Source organism: Piliocolobus tephrosceles, unplaced genomic scaffold, assembly GCF_002776525.5.
Source record: "Piliocolobus tephrosceles isolate RC106 unplaced genomic scaffold, ASM277652v3 unscaffolded_42877, whole genome shotgun sequence".
NCBI classification, from domain to species: domain Eukaryota; kingdom Metazoa; phylum Chordata; class Mammalia; order Primates; family Cercopithecidae; genus Piliocolobus; species Piliocolobus tephrosceles.
This window is the reverse complement of record NW_022327506.1, coordinates 2,307-20,352: the sequence shown is the minus strand read 5'-3', so window position 1 is coordinate 20,352 and position 18,046 is coordinate 2,307. Positions and strand designations below refer to the sequence as shown.

Here is an 18,046-nt window from a genome sequence, read left to right as displayed (position 1 = left end):
GGACGCACAGGGCAGGTTGGGACACATGGCTAGGGCCTGAGTCAGCCTCACCAATGTGGGTGGAGGGGGTACCTGGGACATGTCCCCTCCTCCCTTCCCAGAGCTTGGTACAGCCAAGGGTGGCACAGCTGCCCCCATTTCACTGGCTCCTGGAGTCCAAGGGCATGGCTGTGGCCCTGGGGCAGGGCCAGGCATGTAGCTGCCCCACCTGCCCCTCCTGCAGTGCTGTAGGGAGGAGTCAAGTCAGACAGGAAGGCCTGGGGCAGATAGCACCAGCAGGAAGGAATGCCATCCCAGTGAGCTAGTGGGGCCCAGGGGCAACGTCACGCTAGTCCCACCTCCTTGCTGTCACAGGTGCAGCCTGTCTTGTCCTTCCCCTGACCAACCCAGCATCCACACAGTCTACACAGAGTTCCTCTTGCTGCCCAGACAAGCTAAAGGACCACAGGTAATGGGACATGGGGCTGGGTGAGCAGTGGGGTGGAGGGTCAGCTTTTAAGGAAATTGGGAGAAAGAGTGTCCTCAATAGGCTTGATATTGTGTGGTTCTTTGGTGGACCTGGGTTTGAGTCCCAGCTCTGCATCTTCCTAGCTGGGTGAGAACTTGTCTCTACCTCAGGGGAAGATGAGAAGATGACAAATATTCACCTCTCTGGGTTGTGTTGAGGCTCCACCCGCCTATACTTGGCCGTGGTAGGTGACCAGCTCCCAATTCTGTCACCAACTTGCTGCAAGACTTTCAGAAAAACCCTTGGCCTCTCTGAGCCTCAGTTTCCCTACTTGTGAAATGAAGGGTCCAACTAGATCTCTGAAGGCCCCTCACACCCTCGCTGTTACGGAACCTAACAGCTTAGTAGGGGAGGGGTGTTCCCGCAAATAGCTCAGCCTCTGCACCACCATCAGTGACTGCAGGCAGCTGCCCCTTTCTCTGCCCCTCCTGGAGGAAGCCACCCTGAGCTGCAGCTCAGGTTTGGGAGATTTGGGAGGAAGAAGCCAGCTGTCCCCCTGCTTCCAGCTCAAAGGCACCCCAGGGAGGATATGCCAAACAGAAAGCTGGGCCATGGGGAGGGGGCCCTGCTGCTTGTCAGAGCCTCAGGCGCAGGTGGTGTGGCCCAAGGGGAGGGGGCTTGGCAGACCTCTCAGAGCTCCCCCCACCCATCCCCGTAGGCTGTCATCCTTGTCCTAGAGCTGCCTCTGTTCAAAGCACCCTGGCTCTCACTCTTCAAGCCAACCTAGTTTCCTTTTAAGGGGGATGAGAATGATTATGGTTTTGTGCTTATTATTTTCTTCTGTTTTGTTAAGAAACTGCCCAGAAGAGTTCAGAGCCCTAACTAATGAGTTGGGAGTGTGTGTTAGGGGGAGTGGTGGGGAGTGAACTCAGGCTAGTGTAGCCCTAGAGCACCAGGTTACTTGTGCTGGGAAATCCTCCTTGTGAAAAGGATCAGAGAGCGAGATCTCAAGTGCTGGCTGCATGCCAAGAACCATGCTGGGCGTGCCCTGCTCCCTGCCTTGTTTCACTTTCACAACAACCCTGTGGGTGGTCTTTCCTTTTTCTTTTTTCTTTCTTCTTCTTCTTCTTCTTTTTTTTTTTTTAATAACAGATTTACTGAGATGTAATTCACTACTATAAAATTCACCCTTTAAAAGTGTATAATTCAGGGCCAGGCGGCATGGCTCACCTGTGTAATCCCAGTACTTTGGGAGGCTGAGGCGGGCAGATCACTTGAGGTCAGGAGTTCGAGACCAACCTGGCCAACATGGCAAAACCCCATCTCTACTAAAAATACAAAAATTAGCCAGGCATGGTGCGCACCTGTAATTCCAGCTACTCAGGAGGCTGAGGCGTGAGAATCACTTGAACCCAGGAGGCAGAGGTTGCAGTGAGCCAAGATTGCACCACTGTGCTCCAGCCTGGGTGAGAGGGAGACTCTATCTCAAAATAAATAGATAGATAGATAGATAGATAGATAGATAGATAGATAGATAGATAGATAAAAATGAAGTGTACAATTCAGTGTTTTTGTGCATTCACAGAGTTCTGCAGCCAGCGCCACTATCTAATTTTTTTAAATCATCTCCAAGGTGAACCCTGTACCATTTAGCCGTCACTCCCCACTTCCCCTTCCCTCTGGCAACAACAAACCTACTTTCCATCTCTATGGATTTGTGTATTCTGGACATTTCATCTGGATGGAATCGTATGGTGTGTGGTCCTTTCCGAGTGGCTTCTTTCGCTTAGCCCAATGTTGTCAAGGCTCATCCGCATTGCAGTGAGTGTCCATCCTTTCCTTCCTCCCACTGGTTGGATGAGGTTGCATTGTATGATGATCTCAAACTTTGTGTCTCCATTTACCAGGGGATGGACATTTGGGTTGTTTCCATTTTTGGCTGTTATGTGTAATGCTGCTATAAACATTCATTACAAGTCTTTGTTCGGATATAGGTTTTCAATTCTCTCGCGAATATACTAGGGATTGGAATTGCTGGGTCATGTAGTAAATCTTTTTTAACTTTTGAGGAGCTGCCAAACTGTTTTCCAAAGTGACCTCCATTTTACAATCTGACCAGCAATGTATGAGGGCTCCGGTGTCTTCGCACCGTCACCAATACTTGTTACTGTCTGTATGTCTCATCGTAAGCCACCCTAGTGGGTGTAAAGGGGTATCTCATGGTGGTTTTGATTTGCACTGCCCTAATGACTAATGATGTGGAGCATCCTCTTTTTTTTTTTTGAGACAGAGTTTCACTCTTGTTGCCCAGGCTGGAGTGCAATGATACGATCTCAGCTCATTGCAACCTTTGCCTCCCAGGTTCAAGTGATTCTCCTGCCTCAGCCTCCCGAGTAGCTGGGATTACAGGCACCTGCCACCATGCCTGGCTAATTTTGTAATTAGAAGAGATGGGGTTACTCCATGTTGGTCAGGCTGGTCTCGAACTCCCGACCTCAGGTGATCTGCCTGCCTCGGCCTCCCAAATTGCTGGGATTACAGGTGTGAGCCACTGTACCCAGCAATGTGGAGCATCTTTCTATGTGCTATTGACTATTTCTGCGTCTTGTTTCGAGCAATGTCTATTCGAGTCCCTTGTCCATTTTTAAACTGGATTATTTGTCACTGTCTGTTGAGTTGTAGGCATGCCCATTTTTCCAGCTAAGGATTCTGAAGCTCTGAGAATGGATGTGACACGCTCCAGGTCGCAGAGTCAGTGAGGGGTCGAGGCGGGAACTGAATATCTAGGTCTGTCTGATGTTCAAGAGAACTGACAAGCTCTTGTACTGGATGCCACCTTTCTGTTTCTTATTGTCAGTTGTGTGTGTGTGCATGTGTGTGTGTGAGTGTGTGTATGTGTGTAGTGTGTGTTGTGAGAGAGAGTGTGTATGTGTGTGTGTAAGTGAGAGAGAGGGAGAGAGAAAGAGAGAGAATAGGTAGAAACAGAGAGAGAAAAATGGGAAAGAGAGAGAAACAGAGACTGAGATTCCAGGCTGTGGGAGAAGGGACCCACCTGGCTCTGTCTAGCTAGGCACCCACCTTGGTGCCTTGGTGTTTGACTCAACACTACACCAAGTTAGGACGATCAGAGCCAGAAAAAGCCTTTAATGAGTTTTAGGTTTCTTCCTATGAATCTTCAAATGTGTCAGTGGAGCCTCAAAAATGTTTTATGGAGTGTATACTCCCCTTCTAGTTTTCCTTGTCCCTAAATCTGAAACAAATTATCCAGTTAGACCCAAAAACCCCAAACCAGGACTAGCATTCCTAGTGTCTAGCTAGGTCTGAGGATCTAGAGCAGCACTCATCTAACTTTTTGATTGCACAATCTTCTCAAGAAGAATGCTATGGGCACCCCCAGCATATACATATGCATAAATATATACATGTATATACAAGTATAGTGGCCATTAGCTGATGTCTCGGGACCAGTGTACATTCACAGTGAATTTCATCACCAGTGATAGTGGATGGAAATCCACCTTTCAAATCGTTTCTCATTATTATTTCAGGAACTCAAATACAATTGTATTTGAGTTTGAGTTTGTATTTGTTTCTCGTTATTATTTTGTATTTTGAATTTGTATTTGTTTCTCATTATTTCAGGAACTCAAATACACAGGAAAGAATTGTTTTGTGTGTGAGATTCCTTTCCATTGCTCTTTCCAACGTGGTAATGCAGCTAAACTAAGAGCAAGGACAAGTCTGTCCCACACTTTTCCTGTTGCTTGTTTGTACTTTCATGATTAGGGTTATCTCCATCCACAGTTTCTTTGCAGACTCTTTGAAGTCACTTGTCAACAATAAGGGGGCTGATTCAGTGAAAGCTATTTCATTTGAGCCTCAAATTAACCCAGCTGGGCTCCTGCACACCACAATATATGGCAATAGTCTGAATGTAGAGAAAAGGAAGACGTGGCCACAGTCAACCTGTCTGCCTTGTGGGGCTCCCCACTGGCCTCTGGGAGCCCCACTTCATGGACATGACATGTGGTGTCTGACATATGAGCCAAGGGTACACATCAGGGCTAAACTATATACTATTAACTAATTTTTAGTTAAAAGTTACATATAAATCAATAAATTAATATTTTCCTCCTGTACTTCAGAGAGAATTGCTTGAGAGACTAATAGGTTCTGAGCTAAGAACATCTAAGCCAACCCCTGCCACTCCTCAACTTGCCACCTCACATGGCAGCGTGCTCAGGACAACCCCAAAGCTGTTGTCATTTTTAGAATATTATTTTATATATTGAGGCCAGGTGCAGTGGCTCAGCACAACACTTTGGAAGGCCAATCCCAACACTTTGGGAGGCCGAGGCAGGAGAATTGCCCAAGGTCAACAGTTCAAGGCTGCAGTGAGCCATGATTGCCTCACCGCACTTGAGCCTGGGTGACAAAGTGAGACCCGGTCTCTAGAAAAGAAGAAAGAAAGAGAGAAAGAGACACAGAGAGAGAGAAAGAGAAAGAGAGAGAAGGAAGGAAGGAAGGGAGGGAGGGAGGGAGGGAAGGAAGGAAAGAAAGAAAGAAAAAGAAAGGAAGGAAGGAAGGAGGGAGGAGGGAAGGAGAGAGAGGAAGGAAGAGAAAGAAAGAAGGAAAGAAAAAGAAGGAAGGAAGGAAAGAAAGAAAGAGAAAAGGAAGAAAAGAAAGGAAGAAAATTCTTTTATATATTGAAGTTGGCAACTTCCCTCGTGACTTCCTCAAGGTACTGACCTTTCCTTCTGAGCTCACAGCCCTACCTGCTCCCCCTGTCCTGGAGTCCTGGAGTAGTTCTGCAGAGACCTGGGGACAGTGACTAGGCCCATCCATGTGGAGCTCATCCCTAGGTCGAGTGCCCTGCTCCCCAAGCTACTTTTCTTGGGTGTATTCTCTACCCGCTACATCCTCTGGATTCTCTTTGTCTGTCCAGAACTTATTCTATGCAGGACCCAGGAGTAAACCCAAGATGGAGGATTGGGGATGGTGGAATGTGGGCCACGACCTTCACCGTAGACTCTGTGCTTCTGTTAATATGACCTAAGGCTATGGTAGCTTTGCTCTGTAGCTATATCACCTTGTTGGCTCATATTGCCACTTTAACAAACATTGGTTGTGCACCTACTATGTGCTAGACAACAGCCTCGATACTTACACTGTTTTCTTTCCTTCCAGATTATCTTTTTAAAATCCTAGATCTTTCCGTATAAACAGCCTCCACACAGAACCCAACCATCCTCTTTCTGTACAGCATTATTATTATTATTCTTTTTTTTTTTTGAGATGGAGTCTCGCTCTGTCACCCAGGCTGGAGTGCAGTGGTGCGGTCTCGGCTCACTGCCAGCTCCGCCTCCCAGGTTCACACCATTCTCCTGCCTCAGCCTCTCGAGTAGCTGGGACTACAGGCGCCCACCACCATGCCTGGTTAATTTTTTGTATTTTTAGTAGAGATGGGGTTTCACTGTGTTAACCAGGATGGTCTCGATTTCTTGACCTTGTGATTTGCCTGCCTTGGCCTCCCAAAATGCTGGGATTACAGGCGTGAGCCACTGCGCCCTGCCTTGTTTTTGTTTTGTTTTTATTTTTTTTTTTGAGACGGAGTCTTACTCTGTCACCCAGGCTGGAGTGCAGTGGCACCGTCCCAGACCACTGCAACCTCTGCCTCCTAGGTTCAAGCAATTCTCCTGCCTCAACCTCCCAGGTAGCTGGGACTACAGGCACGTGCCACAACATGTCTGGCTAATTTTTTGTACTTTTAGTAGAGACAGGGTTTCACCATATTAGCCAGGATGATCTCAATCTCCTGACCTCGTGATCCACTGGCCTCAGCCTCCTGAAGTGCTGGGATTACAGGCGTGAGCCACCGCACCTGACCACAGCCATTATTTTGAAACTTGGGTACCACGCTTGATTTTGTCCCTTTTCACTTTCTTCTTGCAGCCTAGATGCCATTCCACACTCCTCAGGGGCAACCCCAGGTCCTGTCTGCATCCTTGGGTATGCAGTGGCCATAAGGTTCCCCCGGATTCATGGAAGTTCATCTAGTCCAGTCAGCTGGATGGCCGGCCAGTGCGGCTTGTCATCTCACTATTAAACTGCCTGGCTGACTTAGACAAAATGGTGGAGGTGTAAACCGTAGCATCTTCTTTCTTCCCCTCTTCACGGTTCCCCTCAAACTCTGATGTTGATGTTGATGTGTTCATATCCACACTCCTCACTGTGTGGTCTTGAGCAAGTCCTTTTCCCTTTCTGGGCCTCAGTTTTGATCTCCTGGATGCAACACTGTAGAATTCCAACTTGGGGAGGGGGAGAGACCTCCAAGCCTGGAGATCTGTGGGGAGGTGAGGTGGGCCTGGGGGAGAGTAGTGAGAGAGAAGAAGGGGTATAAACAAGTGGAAGATGATATAAAGGGAGACGGAGATACAAAGAATCTTTGTAGTCCTAATATTATTTCTTTTTTTATTGTTTGTTTATTTATTTATTTATTTTGAGATGAAGTCTTGCTCTGTCGCCCAGGCTGGAGTACAGTGGTGTGATCTCAGCTCACTGCAAGCTCTGCCTCCTGGGTTCATGTCATTCTCCCACCTCAGCCTCCCGAGTAGCTGGGACTACAGGCACCTGCCAGCATGCCTGGCTAATTTTTTTTTTTTTTTTTTTTTTTGTATTTTTTAGTAGAGATGGTGTTTCACAGTGTTAAGATGGTCTCGGCCGGGCGCGGTGGCTCAAGCCTGTAATCCCAGCACTTTGGGAGGCCGAGACGGGTGGATCACGAGGTCAGGAGATTGAGACCATCCTGGCTAACATGGTGAAACCTCGTCTCTACTAAAAAAAATACAAAAATCTAGCCGGGCGAGGTGGCGGGCGCCTGTAGTCCCACCTACTCCGGAGGCTGAGGCAGGAGAATGGCGTGAACCCGGGAGGCGGAGTTTGCAGTGAGCTGAGATCCGGCCACTGCACTCCAGCCTGGGCGACAGAGCGAGACTCCGTCTCAAAAAAAAAAAAAAAAAAAAAGATGGTCTCGATCTCCTGACCTCATGATCCGCCTGCCTCGGCCTCCCAAAGTGCTGGGATTACAGGCATGAGCCACTGCGCCCAGCCTCCTAATATTATTTCTTTAAGCTCTTAAATTCAGCACTTTGTGACTTCTTTTAATTAAGCATTTCATCTAAGCCAGGGGCTAGAATGTAGCCGGGAGCCAGAAAAACATGGTTTCTACTTCCAGGGAGCTCAGAATCTAAGTCCTTTTAATCTCAATCCTCACAGCAACCCTGCAAGGCAGTGACACTATCCCTAATTTACAGATGAGATAACAGAGGCCTGGGGACGTAAAGTAATTTTCCAAAATCAGGAGCTGGGAAGTGAAGTGCTTAAGCCTGACTTAAGTGCTAAAGTAGGTGCTACCAGACCCCGTTGTCCCAGTGGCTTCATCAGGGCATCTCTCAGTATCGCCCCCTGGGTAAGGACATGATATTGCGTCCTGTGCTATCCAAAACCCCATCTGAGCTCCAGAGCCCTTAGTGTGTGACATTGTTCCCTGTTTGATGGATGAGGTAAAGGGCCTAGAGGAGCGAATTGAAGGAGAAGCAGCTGCACTAGCAGCAGCAGCAGCAGACTTTCCACTCGAACCTCCAAAAAGGGACACAGCTCTGTCAACACCTCGATTTTATCCCAGTGAGGCCTACGTTGGACTTCTGACCTGAAGAACTGTGAGATAATTTGTGTGGTTTTAAGCCACAAAGTTGGTGGGTGTTGTTATCACAGTGATAGAAAAACCGCTGAGGTGCTGAACCAGGTCCAAGAGGTGCACCTTCAGCAGGGGGACAAGTCTCTAGGGCAGGATCATCAGGGCTGCTGCTGCTTTGGTGATCACAGTGCTGGAAGATGAGGGAAAGGAGGGGGCTGGGGAAACCCGGTAGGTCCCCAACCCAGCCTGAAGTTCAGCCCCAGCCCCTCATATGGGGGCTCAGGGACCCTGCCAAGCCTCAGCCTGGAGGCTGGAGTGAAGTCTGTGGAGCCGGTCTGCCATGAGCCCTGTTGAGCTCTGCAGGAAGCCTGGAGCCCTCCCGAGACATTTGTCTCAACTACAGTGCTTTGGTTGCAAGTTACAAAGCCACCTCAGGCTACCAAAAAAGACTTTCCTGGGAAGATAAGGAGGTAGGGGTGGGTCTCACAGAACAGAGGGCAAGGGTAAAAAACAAGACTGCAGAAGAGGCTGTGACCAGGAGGCAGAATAGAGAGCATCAGCCTCTTCAGGGCTCTGTCTCAGGGCAAACCACCTATGCCAGCCTTTAGGGCTCTGGGTCACTCATGTCACAAGTCAGATTCCTGCAGAAAGAGAGGCTGATGTTCTAACCTGGGTAATGGGAGTGACCACTACACAGATTCCATGTAAAAGGGGCTTAGGGAGGGAGTGCAATTATTTTGGGGAGTACTTATTTTGGAGCTGTGATTGCATAACAAAGATCTGTTTGAGGCTGGGCGCGATGGCTGATGCCTGTAATCTCAACACCCTGTCTCAAAAAAACAAAAGAAAAACGAAAAAGGATCTGTTTGAAATCAGAGTGCATGCTTGTCTGGGGTGGCTTGGGAAGTTGATGGAGATTACTGAGAACACTCTTGTACCCTTGGCTCTGCCCTTGGCCTTGTCCCCACCCCTCAGCCAGGAAGGGCTTGACACATCGAGGGCCAGCCCCAAGCTGTTGTCCAGTGGGAGCTGGATTTCCTCAAAGAGAAATCCTGTGTAATCATCAGAAGATGGGGGCTTTCACGCCAGGTGGGCAAAAGCAGCAAACGTCCATTCCTCTGTCCACTCTGTTCCCCTCCCAGCTGCTGTTTCTGCTTCCAGAGCTCCCACCCCATTTCCCACACTGGGCTTGTTTAGCTGAGCTTGCCCTGCATTTCTGGCCCACAGACACGTTCCTCGGTCTACCCTCAGGAAAAGTTGGCCATCTTTAGCTTGGCATTCAAGGCCCAGACTGATCTTCTCCACCCTTTCTGGCTCTTAACCCTTCAACTGCCTGCTGCCCCCAACCTCCTCCACTGAAACTTTTATCCTACTCTGCCTTTCTCTTCCTGTTGAAATCCAATTCCGTTTCAGTCACCTCAGCCCCCTCATCCAATATGGGACACCAAGAAGACAAGCAATCCGTGAATCAAGAAGCAGGGTTCTGGAGCTGTTACCACACAATCAATGGGTTCACCGCCCAATGCACATAGAGGCCAATACCATGGCACTGGCTTTTGAGAAAAGAAAAGCTTTATTACAAGTCCAGTGGCAAGGAGATAGGAGGAAATACTCAAATCTGTCTCACCAAGATGGGAGCTGGGCATGTTTTATAAGCATAGGGTAATGAGGTATGATCTGATTGGATTTTGCAATGAAGTGATGTGGGAGGCATGATCTGATTGGATCCTGCCATGGGGCGATGCCAGAGCTTGATCTTATTGGATACTGAATCCTGGCATGTGCTATCCGCTTCTTAATTCAGTCCCCACTCCTCAGTCTGAGCACTTAGGTTCCCCTGTAGTTGCACACATAGTAACCTGGCATGCTCAGGTTATGTGGCTGTCAACCTGCGGGTCCATGGCAACTGAAAAACAACTCACAATTTGTTACATAAAAGTTGAGCCAAATTGATCTGATGTGATGAAAGAGCCAGCCTTGCCCCTGTGTGGCTCCATGACCTGTGCAAGTTCATCTCCATTTCAGGGACTTGGTTTCCTCTTCTATAAAATATGACAGTAATCTCCACCCTGCCTCCCTCCTGGTTGTATGAGAGTCAAGAGAGCTGGGAGAGGAGAGTGCTGTGAGGCTGTCATGGCTCAGTGTGCTCTGTCAGCCCTCCTGCCCTGGGCCCAGGCTCTGTGACAGCAGGAGCTCAGGAAATCCGGGCTCACCTGAAGGGGAAATCCAGTTTAGCAGGACCCGTGGGTACAGAGGCCCCGGCACCACCCCTGACTCAGCAGGGCTGGGCTTTTTGGAGAAAAGTGCCAGAAAGTCAGGCATTCCATTTCCTTGTAGGATCAGCCTTGGATGTGGGGGCCACCTGAGGTGGTGCTAGAGGCCTCTAATCAGGGGGTAGCTGGGGCATGAAGCTTCTCTGTTGGGGTAGGAGTCAGATTTGAATCCATCTATAAACTGGAAGACCTTGAACAAGTCTCTTCCTCTACCTGAGCCTCAGTCCTTCCCTATGTTAAATAAGACCTGTGTGAAGGCCGGGGGTGGTGGCTCATGCCTGTAATCTCAGCACTTTGGGAGGCCAAGGTGGGAGGATCACTTGAGCCCAGGAGTTCAAGAGCAGCCTGGGCAACATAGTGAGACCACATCTCTACAAAAATATAAAAACTAAAAAATTAGCTGGCTGTGGTGGCAAATGCCTGTAGTCCTAGCTACTTGGGAGGCTGAGGTGGGAAGATCACTGGAACCCAGGAGGCTGAAGCTGCAGAGCCGTGATCATGCCACTGCATTCCAGCCTGGGTAATAGAGTGAGACCCTGTCTCAAAAAAAAAAAAAAAAAAAAAAAGAGAAAGAAAGGAAAGAAAGGAAGAAAAGAAAGACAGACAGAAAGAAAGAAAGAAAGAAAGAAAGAAAGAAAGAAAGAAAGAAAGAAAGAAAGAAAGAAAGAAAGGAAGGAAGGAAGGAAGAAAAGAAAGAAAGAAAGAAAAAAAGAAAATGGGTGGAGGAAAAACAGACAAAGACATTAAAAGGAGAAACAGAGCCACGTCAGGTCTTCCCTCTGTGATGGTTCCATTCCTCCCCTTCAGTGTGCTAAAGACCTGCCCAAGGAAGTTCCCTTGGCTATGGAAACAATTACTCAAGGCTCCAACAGTAGCTAAATATAAGCCAGGTCAGCATATTTGCATAACACTCTGATGACTGTTAGTGTGTCCTCTTTCCTGGTGCCAATGTTAGGGTCCTGAAAAGAGGAGCCAGCGTCACTCCTTTAGTCTCCCAGCATGGGCTGAGCAACTACCCTTACTTAACCGCTTACCATGTGGTCCTGGGCAAGTTTCTTTCTTTCTTTCTTTTTTTTTTTTTTGAGACAGAGTCTTGCCCTGTCACCCAGGTTGGAATGCAATTGCGTGATCTCAGTTCACTGCAACCTCTGCCTCCTGGGTTCAAGTGATTCTCCCGCCTCAGCCTCCTGAGTAGCTGGGATTGCAGGCTTGCAACCACCACGCCCAGCTAATTTTTGTATTTTTAGTAGAGACTGGGTTTCACCATGTTGGCCAGGATGGTCTCCATCTCCTGACCTCGTGATCCACCCACCTCAGCCTCCCAAAGTCCTGGGATTACAAGCGTGAACCACCATGCCCGGCCGGTCCTGGGCAAGTTTCTTATCCTCTCTGTGCCCCAATATTCTGACCTATAAAATGGGCACAGCCCTAGTGAGCCTTCATAGGTTTGTGGTGAGGAATAGATTAGTTAACACAAGTTAACTGTTAGAACCTTGCCTGGCAGATAGTAGGCACTTATAGCTGCTTGTTATCATCATTTTTCCTTTGTTCCCGGCTCTGTACAGGGTATGGGTGACACAGAGATGAATCAGCCTTAGTCCCTACTTAGGCTGCATTCATGATCTAGTGAAGCAGACAAACCCTGGATGGTGGTACGTGCCTGTAGTCCTACCTACTCAGAAGGCTGAGGCAGGAGGATCGCTTGAGTCCAGGAGTTCAAGGCTGCAGTGAGCTGTGATTGCACCACTGCACTCCAGCCTGGGTGATAGAGAGAGACCGTGTCAAAAAAAAAAAGGCTAGGGATAGTGGAGGGAGTAAGGTTAGGGGAGTGGGGAATAGAGTTGGTGGGTATCGTTTAGACAACTGAAAGAGTACTTCATGAAGGAAGTGGGTTTTGACCTGTGCTTGGAAGGTCAGATGCAATTTTGACATTAGGAAAGAATGGACTAAGCCAAAAGTGCTGTGTGTGACCAGGACACAGAGCAGGATGGAGATGAGACTGGAAAAAGAGTTCATCACTTTGTAAACTTCAGTCTATCTGACATCAGCCAGCAGCTCTCTTTCCCCCATGTGGCTCTACAACTCTTCCTCCACTCTAGCTGAAATGCCTTCATTAGAGATGATCTCAGCCAATGAATATGTACTAGTCACCTGTTGCGTGCAAAGAACACTATTCAAAATAGAAATATGCCCTGGAGGCTTCTGTTGTCAGTCATTCCATCTTGATATCGATGCATTTTAATGGCTAGTGACTTCCTAATGCCTAGCTGAATTCTGCTCTGAGAAATGGGAAGTTTTATTCTAGAAAAGGGTAGGCCAGGCGCGGTGGCTCACGCCTGTAGTCCCAGCACTTTGGGAGGTCAAGGTGGGCAGATCACAAGGTCAGGAGTTCAAGACCAGCCTGGCCAATATGGTGAAACCCCGTCTCTACTAAAAACACAAAAGTTAGCTGGGTGTGGTGGCGGCGCCTGTAATCCCAGCTACTCAGGAGACTGAGGCAGAAGAATCACTTGAATCCCGGAGGCGGAGGTTGCAGTGAGCTGAGATCGTGCCACTGCCCTCTAGCCTGGGTGACAGAGTGAGCAAGACTCCATCTCAAAAAAAAAAAAAAAAAAAAAAAGGTAATGGAGTCTGAGGTCTAGGAGATGGGGGATGAGTGGGGATGGGACTGGACACCCGATGTCCAAGGGTAAGAGGAGGCCTGTAGAGGAGGAAACACACATTCCCAACGGCCCTGCTAAGGACTGTCCTGCCATTTTCACATACTATGAAGTAAGCACTATTACTGTCTCCATTTTACAGATGAGAAACCCAGGGCATAATGAGGGATTAAGTAACTTGCCCATGCTTCCATCGCTAGAAGAGGCAGAGACAGGATTTCAGCCCAGGCAATCTGGCTCTAAGACACAGGAGAGGAGGCTTCCTGCCAAGGTCTTGTGGTAGATTCTCTAGACCATTCTCAAATGGGGGATGATGTTTGCCCCACAACAGGGGTCATTTGGCAATGTCTGGAAACATTTTTTATTGTCACAGCTGAACAGGAAAGTGCTACTGGCATCTGGGAGGGAGGAGGCTGCTAAACATCTCACAATGTGTTACCCAGTCCCAAATGTCAGTCGTGTTGAGGCTGAGAAACTATGGTTTAAATTAGTCAGAGGCTGGGCACAGTGACACATGTCTGTAGTCCCAGCTACAGGCTGCGGTGGGAGGATTGCTTGAGCCCAGGAGTTCAAGACTAGACTAGGCGATATAGCAAGACCTCTGTCTCAGATAAAAAAGTAAAAAATAAATGAGTCAGAGGCTAGTAAATCTACCTCCTCTCAGATTTGAGGTCTCAGCTTCAGAGCTGAGAGTAGAAGAAATGGGGCAAGGAATCAAAAGGAAGCCTGCACTTCCTGGCTCAGCTGCTATAACAGAGACTCATCGCACAGCGGCTCCATTAAAAGAAACTTCTTGGGCCAGGCGCGGTGGCTCAAGCCTGTAATCCCAGCACTTTGGGAGGCCGAGATGGGCGGATCACCAGGTCAGGAGATCGAGACCATCTTGGCTAACACGGTGAAACCCCATCTCTACTAAAATATACAAAAAACTAGCCGGGCGAGGTGGCGGGCACCTGTAGTCCCAGCTACTAGGGAGGCTGAGGCAGGAGAATAGTGTAAACCCGGGAGGCGGAGCTTGCAGTGAGCTGAGATCCGGCCACTGCACTCCAGCCTGGGTGACAGAGCGAGACTCTGTCTTAAAAAAATAAAATAAAATAAAATAAACTTCTTTCCTGTGCACGTAGCTGTCAAGAGGTGGCAGGTGGCCCTGTGTGTGAGGCCTGCCAGGGCTCAGGACTCCCTTGCCTTTTTGCTCAGTCATTCCTGGATGTTGGCCATGTTTGTGGGATTGGAGTTGGTTCACCAACTTCAAATCTGCATTCCTGTCAAAATTGTACCTAGGCTGGACGTGGTGGCTCACACTTGAATCCCAGCACTTTGGGAGGCCAAGGTGGGAGAATTACTTGAGCCCAGGAGTTCAAGACCAGCCTGGGCAACATAGAGACACCCTGTCTCTACACACACACACACAAAAAGATGGTGCCTGACTTGTCAGGTACAGATAAATACTGACTTCCTTCATGAAGCCCCCTGCTAGTTGTCTAGCCAATACCCACCACCCCGATTCCCCACTCCTTTAACCCTCCTCCCTCCACTGCCCCTGGCCTTCTTGCTTGCCAATAGAACTACCATTTTTTTGTTAATTAATTTTCTTATTCCTTTGAATGTTGAGTGTTTGTCTTTTTCTTATTTATTTGCCAAGCTCTTTATATATTAAGATATTAACTAAGGTGATATTAACTACTGATTATTGTTATTCCTCCAGGAAAAGCCATGGAGACTTCAGCATCACCCTCCCAGCCTCAAGATAACAGTCAAGTCCACAGAGAAACAGAAGATCTAGACTGTACGTTTGCCTTCTCTGACCCTCTGGGCAAAACCACATGGGAGGTGGAGTCCAAAAGTAGAAGGGACGGAAGAAGACCCTGCTCAGCTCATTTTGCACAGGGCCTCAAATCACAGTTGAAATGGCGAAGTAGTGGTTTTACACACATGCACACATACATGTGCACGGTCCAATCTGTCTTCCTGTGCTATCTAGCTATGGGGACCCTCAGCTGCTTGCCAAATCTCAAGAATTCTCTGGGGGCTTGGGCTGGCACTAGGGAATATGCCTAGAAGGTAGAGAGGGTCCTGTGTGACTCCATAATGGGGAATGGGAAGGTTTAGGGCTTGATCACACCCCATCTTGGCTGTAATTTACAAAGGATCCTAAATTGGCAACTCCTCCACAGAGTCTAGCTTTCTCTGGGTGCAGGGCGGGGGGCTTAGAAACCCCTTTTCTGAGTCCACATTCAGATAAATCTCTGTACTGAGCCTTCCTTGAGCCCCTGGTATCTCTGAGAGCTTTGGTCTCCTGCACGTTGCATTGGCCCTAGATATTTGGGAAGATAATCCAGTCCTTCCTGGCTCCTCAAGTCCAAGTAGAACTCTGGAGAGGACTGGGTGGTCCCTGGGATGGGAAGGGTGGGAAATGCTCATCCCCTGGCCTCTATGTGCCTTGCAGATGGAGAGACAGATTTCCACAAGCAAGATGGGAAGGCTGGACTATTTTCCCAAGAACAATATGAGAGAGACAAGTCTTCTTCCTCCTCCTCCTCTTCCTCCTCATCCTCTTCTTCCTCCTCCTCCTCAGGTATAGCAAAGATTTAAATATATGTGCATTATTCAAGAAAAAGATTTACATGGGGAAACAATCCCCCATACTTGAAGTCATTGAAGTATTTGAAACTCCAATACTGTTTCTCCACATTCTCTTCTAGAGTCGATCTGTCCACATGTCCTTCTATGTACACAGTTATAATTGATCGTATAGGCAATTCTGTCCTCCATTTAAAAATTTTCCCATCTTGTCCTAAGCTTTTTGCCATGTTATTCTGTAATATCTCTGCAGCTATTTTTATTTATTTATTTATTTATTTATTTATTTATTTATTTATTTATTTATTTTTTGAGACGGAGTCTTGCTCAGTTGCCCAGGCTGGAGTGCAGGGGCGCAATCTAGGCTCACTGCAAGCTCTGCCTCCCGGGTTCACGCCATTCTCCTGCCTCAGCCTCCCAAGTAGCTGGAACTACAGGCGCCCGCCGCCACGTCCAGCTAATTTTTTGCATTTTTAGTAGAGACGGGGTTTCACTGTGTTAGCCAGGATGGTCTCGATCTCCTGACCTCGTGATCCACCGCCTCAGCCTCCCAAAGTGCTCGGATTACAGGCGTGAGCCACCGCGCCCGGCCTCTGCAGTTATTTTTAATGTTTACCGAACGGCCTCTCAAGTGGCTGCATTTCATGTAAAGTAACATTTAGGTTTATTAGGAGCACCCCAGTGCCATAGTCAAAGCATGTGTTACAAGTTCAAATCCTGTCTTTACCACTAACTAGCTACATGTCCTCGGGTAAACTGCTCAACCCCTGGCTGCCTCAGTGCCCTCATCTATAAGATGGGGATGATAGCAATACATAATACCTCATGGGATTCTTGTGAGGATTAAATTCATTATACAGGTAAAATCTTAGCACAAAGGACATATTAATAGCTCTAAAAGTAATTGTTGTGTTATGATCTTCCCCTCCCAGGTTTATCATGCTCATGAGCATCCTTGTGCAAAAGCTTTTGCTTTTTGAATTTTTGTACAAATCATTCCGAAGTATTGATTCCTTGCCAGTACTTTAGTGGGTTTAGAGGAACGACATCTCCAATAGCATCCTTTTTTTTTTTTTTTTTTGAGACAGAGTCTTGCTCTGTCACCCAGGCTGGAGTGCAGTGGTGTGATCTTGGCTCACTGCAACCTCTGCCTCCTGGGCTCAAGCGATTCTCCTGCCTCAGCCTCCCAAGTAGCTGGGATTACAGGCACTCGCCACCATGCCTGGCCAAAGTTTTGTATTTTTAGTAGAGACAAGGTTTCTCCATGTTGGCCAGGCTGGTCTTGAACTCCTGACCTCAGGTGATCTGCCCGCCTTGGCCTCCCAAAGTGCTGGGATTACAGGCATGAGCCACTGTGCCTGGCCTCCAATAGCATCTTGATTACAAATAACCACATTATTCTCCAAGAAACAGCGGAATGTTCTTTCATTTGTACTCTTTTAATTTAAAATATAAGGCTGAATTCTATAGTAGTAGCACCAGCAATATTTATTGAATGCTTACTCTGTGCTGGGAGCTGTTCTAAGCACTTGCATGTAATAACTCAATTCTCACAGCAACCCATAAAGGAAGGTACTATTATTATTCCCAGTTTATAAGTGAGAAAACTGAGTCACAGAGAGGACAACTGACCTGCTCTAAGAGAACTCAGTAACCAACTTGGGATTCCCTGGAGGTTTTTGTGGAACCAGGGAGGCTAACTCTCCTCAGCCAGAGCTCCTGCACTATGATCTCTTTTATGCCATGGGCTTGAGCTTAAGATTTTATTTAATGGAAGGTCCCCTGAGCTGGAAGGAAAAAAAAAAAAAAAAAAAAAGAAAAGCTCTGGTCTTATGTCCTCATGTTGCAGATGCTGAGCCCAAGGCCCAAAGCCACAAAATCAATGATCATTTCAGCAGAGGAGGGAGAGTGGTCAGTGGGCCCAGTGGGTTTGTTTGTAGCCAGTCTCCTCATGGCACTGGAAAGGAAGCCATCTCCCCATTTAAAAACAAAAAACGAGAAAACACACAAGCCTACCAGGTATGAGGTTTGGCTCTGGAAGAAGAGTTTCCAGGTGCAAGGAGGGGGCTGTTTGTGGCCTGTCCTTTTGTTTCTCCTCCCCGGGCCGGAAGGAGTGTTCTGTCCTCTGGTTCTGGTTGTCCCTCAAGGAGTGCTGCTCCTCCAAAAATGTCCCCCATGTGACCATAATCCCTGGCACCTAGGCACCCTGGAGTCTCTACCTCATACATGGGACTGGCTGAAATTAGCCAAATGGAGCACTAAGAGAAAGCAGCAGGAGAAAGCCACAGTCCTAGAAGCATGAAGACAGGCTGACATTCAGGATCCTGGTCCCTGATCCTACCGTGACTGACCTGCAGCCAGAAAATGACTGCTTGTTTTTCAGGCCCGG

At 47.9% G+C, this 18,046-nt stretch overlaps 1 long non-coding RNA gene across 1 annotated transcript; it reads left to right on the top strand.

Moving 5' to 3' along the window:
- The first annotated feature begins 256 nt into the window (after positions 1–256).
- LOC113223890 lies at positions 257–15,792 on the top strand. The gene is made up of 3 exons (XR_003308926.2): positions 257–448; positions 14,783–14,863; positions 15,524–15,792. It is a non-coding gene; the product is annotated as an uncharacterized LOC113223890 (long non-coding RNA).
- Positions 15,793–18,046: the final 2,254 nt, after the last annotated feature.